General features: G+C 45.7%; 1 protein-coding gene across 9 annotated transcripts in view; it reads left to right on the forward strand.

Annotated features, from left to right (window-relative positions):
• RBMS3 (RNA binding motif, single stranded interacting protein 3) overlaps positions 1 to 8,088 on the forward strand; it is a 965,283-nt gene that overhangs the window by 952,544 nt on the left and 4,651 nt on the right. The gene's annotated exons all lie outside the window — the stretch shown is intronic.

Genomic DNA, 8,088 nt, shown 5'->3' on the forward strand with positions numbered 1-8,088 from the left:
AGCATGGGCCCAGAGGAGGCTTTGCCCCTAACTTACGTTGGCTGGAGGACAGGCATTTCATTTGGGGTTCATGAGAGTGGTGGCTAGGAGCTCAAAGGCCTCCTTCTGGGCCTCAGCCTGATCTCGCCTTTGTGTTTGGGTCTCCTCGTCTCTATTATTAAAGACCTTAAAGGCCAGGTTAATGAAAAATAGACACAGGTCGACAAATCCCTCAAAAGGACTTCAAAGTTTTTGGCATATGTCGGGGGCTGACTGGGGTATAAAATGGGTGTTTAGAAGGAAGGGTTCTCTCTGGGAAGCTGTGGCGTAAGGTGGTAGTAAACTTCTGTAAGGCCTCCATGAGGCGGGAGAGGAAGAGAGGTGGGTTTTTATCAGGATTTTGAGTGATTTCATTAAGTTTGTCATAGTTGACCGCTTTATAGGCAGCTTTTTTGAGTCTGGCAATGAGACAGATGATCATATGGCTATGGAACCGGCGCCCTGGAAAATTAACTTGCTAGTCCCATCTCAGGTCAGTTCAAGGGACCACGTAGGTGCCAACTGGGTTGGCTGCCATGTCCTGTCTCTGGAGGGCATCGGCATGATCCTGAGCTACTAGCCAGACATGCTCCTTCTCCTCTGGGGTGAGAGAGGATGACATAGATGCCAGGTCAGGTCCTCAAATTCCTTGGTAAACGTGGTCAGGTCAGTGGAAAAAGACCCAAGACGCCTCCCAATCTGGGCGAGGTCAGACATGGAAAATGGGATGTGTACCCACACAATACCCTCAGCCACCTCTCAGAGGTAAGGGGGTCGAGAAGGTGGAGGAAGAGGTGGAGTTCATAGATGTGTGTGTGTGTGCGGGGGTGGGGGGGTCCAGGCAGAGGAGGGGCATAGAAGATGGGTTCGGGGGACCCAGAGGGGAACATAGAATCGAGTGATTGGAAAGGTTGAAGAGAGGGTCTGAGGGGCCTGACAGGTCGGGGAAGGACGGATCAGAAGCCTCAGGGTGTAAAGGCCCAGGGTTGGCAGAAGGGGGCTTTGAGTGGAGAAGTAGGATTTGACAAGTAGAGCAAGTTTGACTGAGAGAAGGATGATTACAGAGTGTAAAGAAGGCCTGGGCGTAGGGAATCTCTGACCATTTCCCATTGTGGTGACAGAAATTAAGTCCCAGAGAATGTTAAAATCTTACGTGCCATCCTCAGGCCGGTATAAGTCATTTACTGATAGATTGTGGACAAGGCGCTTGGCCAGACCTCTGTGGAAAGGCTGAGCAAGTTAAGATTCCTGAGGAGACATCCCAATGTGCTTTTTTTGGGGGGGGTGGGGGGGGAGACAAAGAAGAATTCCCATGGTGTAAATTAGGAAGAGGAGGTAAGCAGCAAAGGGAGACTCCCTGGGGAGCTAAACTAGAGGTAGGGGGTTGCTACCTTCTAGTCAGGCTCCAGAGAGAGGAAGGCAGCCTGATCCACGTGGCGGGCGTCCCTTGTGATGAGGAAGACTGTGGGACCTGGTCCCAGGGCTGAGGCAGGAGCGGAGAGGATTTGGGGCCTACTGCTAGGTCTTTTGTCTGAGGTGTCAAGTCAGAAATCTGGAAGGGTGATCCAGTTGTCACTTACCAGAGGTGAAATGAGCCGGTGTTGAGTCAGCAGTAGGAAAGAGAGGTCCTCAATCCGGCATCCACCTTGGCTGGTTCAGGAGGTCCTTTGAGGGAGGGAAGCCTAATCGAGGCCGGAGATCCTGTAACCCGAGTCGGATTCCGAGGTAAGCGCAGGTCAAGCTGCTGCTGCCTAAGAGGTCGCCAAAGGAGGAACACACGAGGCTGAAACTGGTAAAGAATTAGGAATTCATTCAGTCATCTGGAAAACCAAATGGGCTGAGCCTCAAAATGGCACCAGCAGCCAGGGACAGGGAGTCAGAGATTTTAAAGGACTGTAGGTGGAGAATTCTCTGGGTGAGTCCGGATTCTAGAAAGGCCCAGAGAGGAAGGACAATGGAAAGGGAATGTGGGTCCTAAAGTGGTCTAAAGGTCAGTCCCCAGGGGAGGGGATGTTGATGCAATTATTTGATCAGGCCTAACAGCTACAAAGTGCTAGGAGCTTTTGACTTGCAATAGCAACAAAACAATAAAATATTGAATGGAAACAAAGAGGAGTATCCTAAGTCCGATAAATAAGTGAGTGACAATCACTTCTGAAGTTTCCTAAAAGGAAGGAATTTAATGTGACGCTATCCATTGGCAGCTCAGGGAAGCTGACCTGTGTCATGGTAAGACATGAGGTTCTTCAGAACCATTCAAGGAAGACACTGGGAAATGAGCTAAGCATTTGGGTCATGCAAACACCTGGGTTCTTTCCATTATAAACCATCACCAGGGAAATGTTCAGAGATGCAAGAGCACCCACAGAGGCATTTGTTAAGGAAGCATTCGTTAGAAAGAAGGCACACAACAGTTTAGATTCTACATTATCCTTAAAAAGGCCACCAAAATCTAATAGTCTTGTCACAAACAAAACCCCTAAAGTTATGGGCTACATATTTCTCTGTAAAACTGTATCTTTTCTGTTCATGTAAGAGTGATGAGTATTTCTAAAATATTTTTGACAACCCACGTTATATCTTTACTCCAAATTTCACAAAGGGCAGCTTATTTCCATCATCATTATACTAATTGCCATGCCCTTACTTTCATCAGGCAACCCATTTCTAACAATCATTATGTTAATTGAGATATGGATAGTTTAAAGTGCTTGTACAAACCTCTGGCCTTTCTTATTAAAGGGTGGCTGACCTCCTGTGGGGTGTGAAATTCTGATTAGGGTAGAGCGCCCCTGAAAAGTAGTTTAACCCATCACACATGTTTAACATCATAATGTCTATACTGAAGTTATTATAAAATAAATTAGAGACATCAAGGCAGAAGGCCAGCAGGATAAAAGTTTGAGAAATATAAATGATATGCATACGAAGGAAGAGGTTATATTTGGGATCTATGTCAGCAAATATTTTAATATTTCAAATTCTACTTTCCAAGCTGAAAAATCAGGTCTTCACATTTGTATTCATGTTTTTTTGTTTGTTTTTTCCATTGTTAAAAGAGATTAACTCTGGATTCTAATCCCAAAAGGCAAAAAATGATACCTGTGGTTTATTTTGGAAGTTCCATGGAAATTCCAGGTCCTGCCCAAGTTATTTGCTTTTCTTTGTGCTATATAGGAAATCTTAAAAACAAGTAGAACTTACGTAGGCATCTTTCCAGGAGCATTAGATTCTAATATGCAAAATCCAGAGCCCTTGATTCAAATGCCATCTTTGCCACTGACTAGTTGTCACTCAACCCTTTGGAGCTTCCTTTTCCTCTTAAAGTGAGAGATTAGATTGTTCTCCAAAGAGTATAAATTAGATCTCTGGCACCTAGGGAGGATTAACCACCATTCCCTGAAGTTGGGAGGGGCGGCCAGAAGTAGTGTTGGGAAACAAAGCTTTAACCTAAGTGAAAGGCTTTCTTAATTGCAGTTCTCTTCAAAGCTATTAATATGCTAATGGCTGTGACCTCCTAGAAAGCCAAAGATTTCAAATGTTTTACTTCCTGAAAGATTAGTGTGGCCTGCCCTCCTCCTTTTGAATTCTAAGAGTTGTTATTTGTTTTAACACATTTCATACCGCTCAGGAGTTTTCTCCTGTTTCGAGCGCCATCTGTTAAGGACCTCTCACGAGTGTTCTTGTTTTTCACACCCATGGAAAAAGGAGCAAATCTAGATACTTATGTAAATTTTGTTTGGTCTCTCTTCATAGAGGAAAATGTTTTACGCAGTACCATACGTTAAAAAAGTACTAGGAACTTTAAATGTTTAATTGTTTTTGTAAATAAAAATATTATAATTATTGAAAAACAACACTTAAAGTGCATTATGATGATTTAAATAACGTGCAGTTTGCCCAAAAACATGCGGTCCCTGGCGTATGTCTTAGAGATTTCTATGCGGTACGCAATGTGTTAAGTTATTAAAGATTGAAACTTTTTTTTATTGGATACCCTTTGTTGCTGTGCCCTAATCACATGCATGGTTTGCCTCTGGGTAACCCAGAAGTGGGAGTCTAGTAAGCAATTTTTCCTAAAATCTGGACCCCTTTTCACATGGCTTATCTGTCAGGAATGACATGGGGCGATATTACATTATTAGATAATCTCTAAGACTTCTTCCTGCTCTAAAAGTCTAGAATTCTAAGTTATGTTTTGCTACTTCCTAATCTAGTCACTCTACTTTTCCTTATTTGCATGTGTATTGGGAGTTGGGGGCGAGTTGGAGGATGAGAGGGTTCAAAATGACTGTGGTCTTAAATTCAAACTCCTAGTCTTCCAACACTCACACTAACCTTAGGGGAGGCCCTTATCTCAACCCCAGTACTGCATTGTCTCTTTATGCTGCCATTATTCTCTGGCTGACTGAACACCACTTCCCTACATATTGTAAGTATATTAATGATGTGTAAATGATATTCTTGATTACCATGCTTATATGGCCTTTAAGCATGTGAGTGATACTTTTCATACCCATTTACAAGAATCTCTCTTTTTAAGTTGCAATCACTTTTCTTTCTAAAGCATTCTCACTGTTCAACTTAAAGCATTCTCTTTTTATAATGATCACAGCCTTTAGAAAACTTGTTTTTATGGGTATCAGAACAATCCATAATTATTATTTCAAATATGCACTTTCACACTTTACCTGGGACAGAGAAGGTACTAATAAATAGCAGCACTTTCCCCCTTCAAACTTCAGCTAGCAGCCATGAAAACGTAAAGTACAATTATTTATTTCTCCTCATTTGTTTTCAGGTAGCAATGAGATTACTTGAAGGATCGAGTAAGTGATGGGAGAGGGCGATTAGAAGCATTTGTGTGCAGGAAGCCGGTCCATCCTTGCTGCTTGACACAGTCGCTGTAGGGAAGAAACATCTGCACAGCTTATGTTTCAAAGGACCTGGCGTATATGGCATATGTTTGCTCCCCCTCTTAGAGCTATGTGTTTTAAACAGGACCACCTCCCCGAGAAAGGTTGTTTCCCCAGGTGAGGATTTTTCCCTGGAGTTAAAGATTAACAGGACTAAGGAAGGGAATAAATCTGCAAAACCCCTTAACTAAGTGCCAGGCGGGTAGTTAATCACTTTAACTACGAGGACGGCTGGGTCGGAGGTCTGGGCCCTGCGCCCGCAGTAGCTTCGAGGGCGCTGTGTTCTCACCCGCGGGCTGGTCACAGGCACGCGTGGTGATGCGGGGCGGGAAGTGCGATGCTGGCAAGGCCTCTGTCCCACCTCGTCCTTTCTCCCCGTCCGTCCTCTCAGGGGCAGGGCAGCAGCTTTCCAGCGATGGACGGGTCTCTGGAGGTCTCGCATGTTATTTTGAAGCATCAGGCGCTATGTCTGTGTTTCTTTTCTTCTTGTTAGTCCTCCACTGAGGATATTTTTTCCATTGAATTCTAGAGAGAGTGGAAGGGAGGGAGGAGGAAGAGAGAGAGAGAGAGAGAGAGAGAGAGAAACGTTGATGTGAGAGAGACATTGATTGGCTGCTTCCCACACCTGCCCCGACTGGGGCTGGGGACTGAACCCACAGCAGATGCGGACCTGGGCCGATTGCTAGTCTGCTGACACCCATTGGGAGCCCACAGTTCAGACGATTAGGCTGATTCTGGCTGCATTTGAAATACAAGATTTTTTTTTAAACCCCGAACTCATCATCCGGGACCTTTGAGGCGAATGCTGGTTCGTTTTTCCCAGTGACTGACCTCGGAGTGTTCGATTACAAAGCCTTGTATCCCCTGTCGTCATCGCCCCCCGGGGAAGGGCAGCGCTCGGGCCGACGGGAGGGTAGAATCCGAGGCTGGATTTGATTAGAAACTGCAATTACACAATCTCTAAACCCAAACACCATAAAACAATCTCCGGGAGCAACATTAAAATCAATAGCATGGACTCACGGGCCTAAATAGATTTCATAAAGTGCCTGAGAAGATGATTCAGAACATTATTATGAAGGCACGTGAGCACCAGAGCTTTCAAGACGCACCATCTATATTTCCTCCAGCGGGCACCTGACATCACTCCCTGAAACAGCGCCCTCAAGGGCAGAGGGACGTGCTGACCCTGCGAGAGCATCGGAACCGACCCGCGGACATCACCCGAGCCCCACCTGTCTGACCTGAACAGAGAGGCCCTGCCGCCTTCGAGGGCTCGAGTCCTCTGTGTCCATCCGTCCGTCCGCCCGGGGACAGCAGGCACCACCCTGACCCACGCTAGCTCAGGGGTTTGGAACTGAATCTCCTCCCTTCCCGAATACATGAGGGCATTGCTGAGGCTCCCTCACTCAGCCAGGGGGGGACTAGGGACACCGCGGAGCGGGGGAGCCGGCTCTCGAGGATCACGGGCTGGCCAGCCTGAGGCAGGGACCACAGCTCACCTGCTGCACAGGTGCCCACGGCGCCTGCTGTGATGCTGTCGCCCAGGGATGCTGGGTGGGGCGGGGCTGGAGTAGGAGCTGGTGGGCCCCAGCGCCCTGTGCGACCGAGGGGAAGGCACGCACAGGCGGGGCGCACACCAGCCCACAGGATGCCAGTGCCTCCTGATGCCCGGCCTCTTCGGATGTAGATGGCACGGAGGATGACTTCTGCCGCACAGGGTCACCCCGAGCGGGCGTGCCATGGCCTCCAGCAACAGGGAAAGCGGAAGCTGCTCTGTTACCCGCCAGGGCTCTGGACCGCACTTCACTACCGAGCAGGACAGACAGCAGATCTTGTGAAGACGGTTTCCATGCAAAACAGGAACTTGGAAGTGATTTCGTGGCTGCACCTACGGAAACAATTTGAAGACCTGCTTACCGCGAGATGCCAATCCCAGGTTAAGAGGATGAGGCAAAGCTACAAACATGCTAAAAAAGAACCTGCAAAGCACTAAGGGAAGAGGCCTTCACCTACAAACAGGTGACTTCCAGATACTTTAAAGATTCTTCTTTTATTAGCACACTCCCGATATTATTCAGCAAAATTCTAATCTGTGGGTGGAAAGCTAAGAGTAAAAGTCAACCCACTACAAGCTCAACCCTGCAATACAGATGGAGCAGCAGCAAAAGACATTATTTTGGCTGGGCTCAGCAAAGTGGCATATAGTAAAAGTGACATTTGTCTAGGCATTAAACACCTATTATATGCACACCACTCTGCCAGATTTCTAGAAAGTATAAAATAAAAAATAAAATATCGTCCCTGAGCCCTAGCTGGTTTAGCTCAATGGATAGAGCGTCAGCCTGTGGACTGAAGGGGTCCAGGTTCGATTACGGCCAAGGGCACATGCCTGGGTTGCAGGCTCAATCCCTAGTAGGGGGCATGCAGGAGGCAGCCAATCAATGATTCTCTCTCCCTCTCCCTTCCTCTCTCAAATCAATTATATATCTGCCCTCAAGAATTTGAAATCTTCCCCCACTGACTTCACTGGCTAGACCTTCCAGACAAAAAATTAACAAGGAAACAGTGACTCTAAATTACACACTGGATCAGATGGACTTAATTGACATTTATAGAACATTTCATCCCAAAGCTGCAGAATGTACATTTGTCTCAAGTGCACATGGGTCATTCTCAAAGACAGACCACATGTTAGTATACAAAACAAGTCTATAAATTCAAGAAGATTGAAATCATATCAAGAATCTTCTCAGATCACAATAGAAATTAGAAATCAACTACAATAAAAACATATGGAGGCTAAATAGCATGATATTAAACAATGAACAGGTTACCAATGAGATCAAGAAAGAAAGAAAAAACTTCCTGGAAACAAATGAAAATGAACGTACAACAATCAAAGCCTAGGGACACAGCAAAAGCCCGGAGAGGGATGTTTATAGCACTACAGGCCTATCCCAAAAAACAAAAATTAATATTAAGCTATTTAACCCTACAACTTAAAGGCATAGAAAGAGAACAAGAAAAGCCCAGAATAAGTAGAAGGAAGGAAATAATAAAGATTAGAGCAGAAATAAATGACAAAAAAAAAAAGTACAAAAGATTAAACCAAGAGCTGGTTCTTTGAAAAGATAAACAAGATTGATGAACC

Source organism: Myotis brandtii, unplaced genomic scaffold, assembly GCF_000412655.1.
Source record: "Myotis brandtii unplaced genomic scaffold, ASM41265v1 scaffold54, whole genome shotgun sequence".
Taxonomy (NCBI): Eukaryota; Metazoa; Chordata; class Mammalia; order Chiroptera; family Vespertilionidae; genus Myotis; species Myotis brandtii.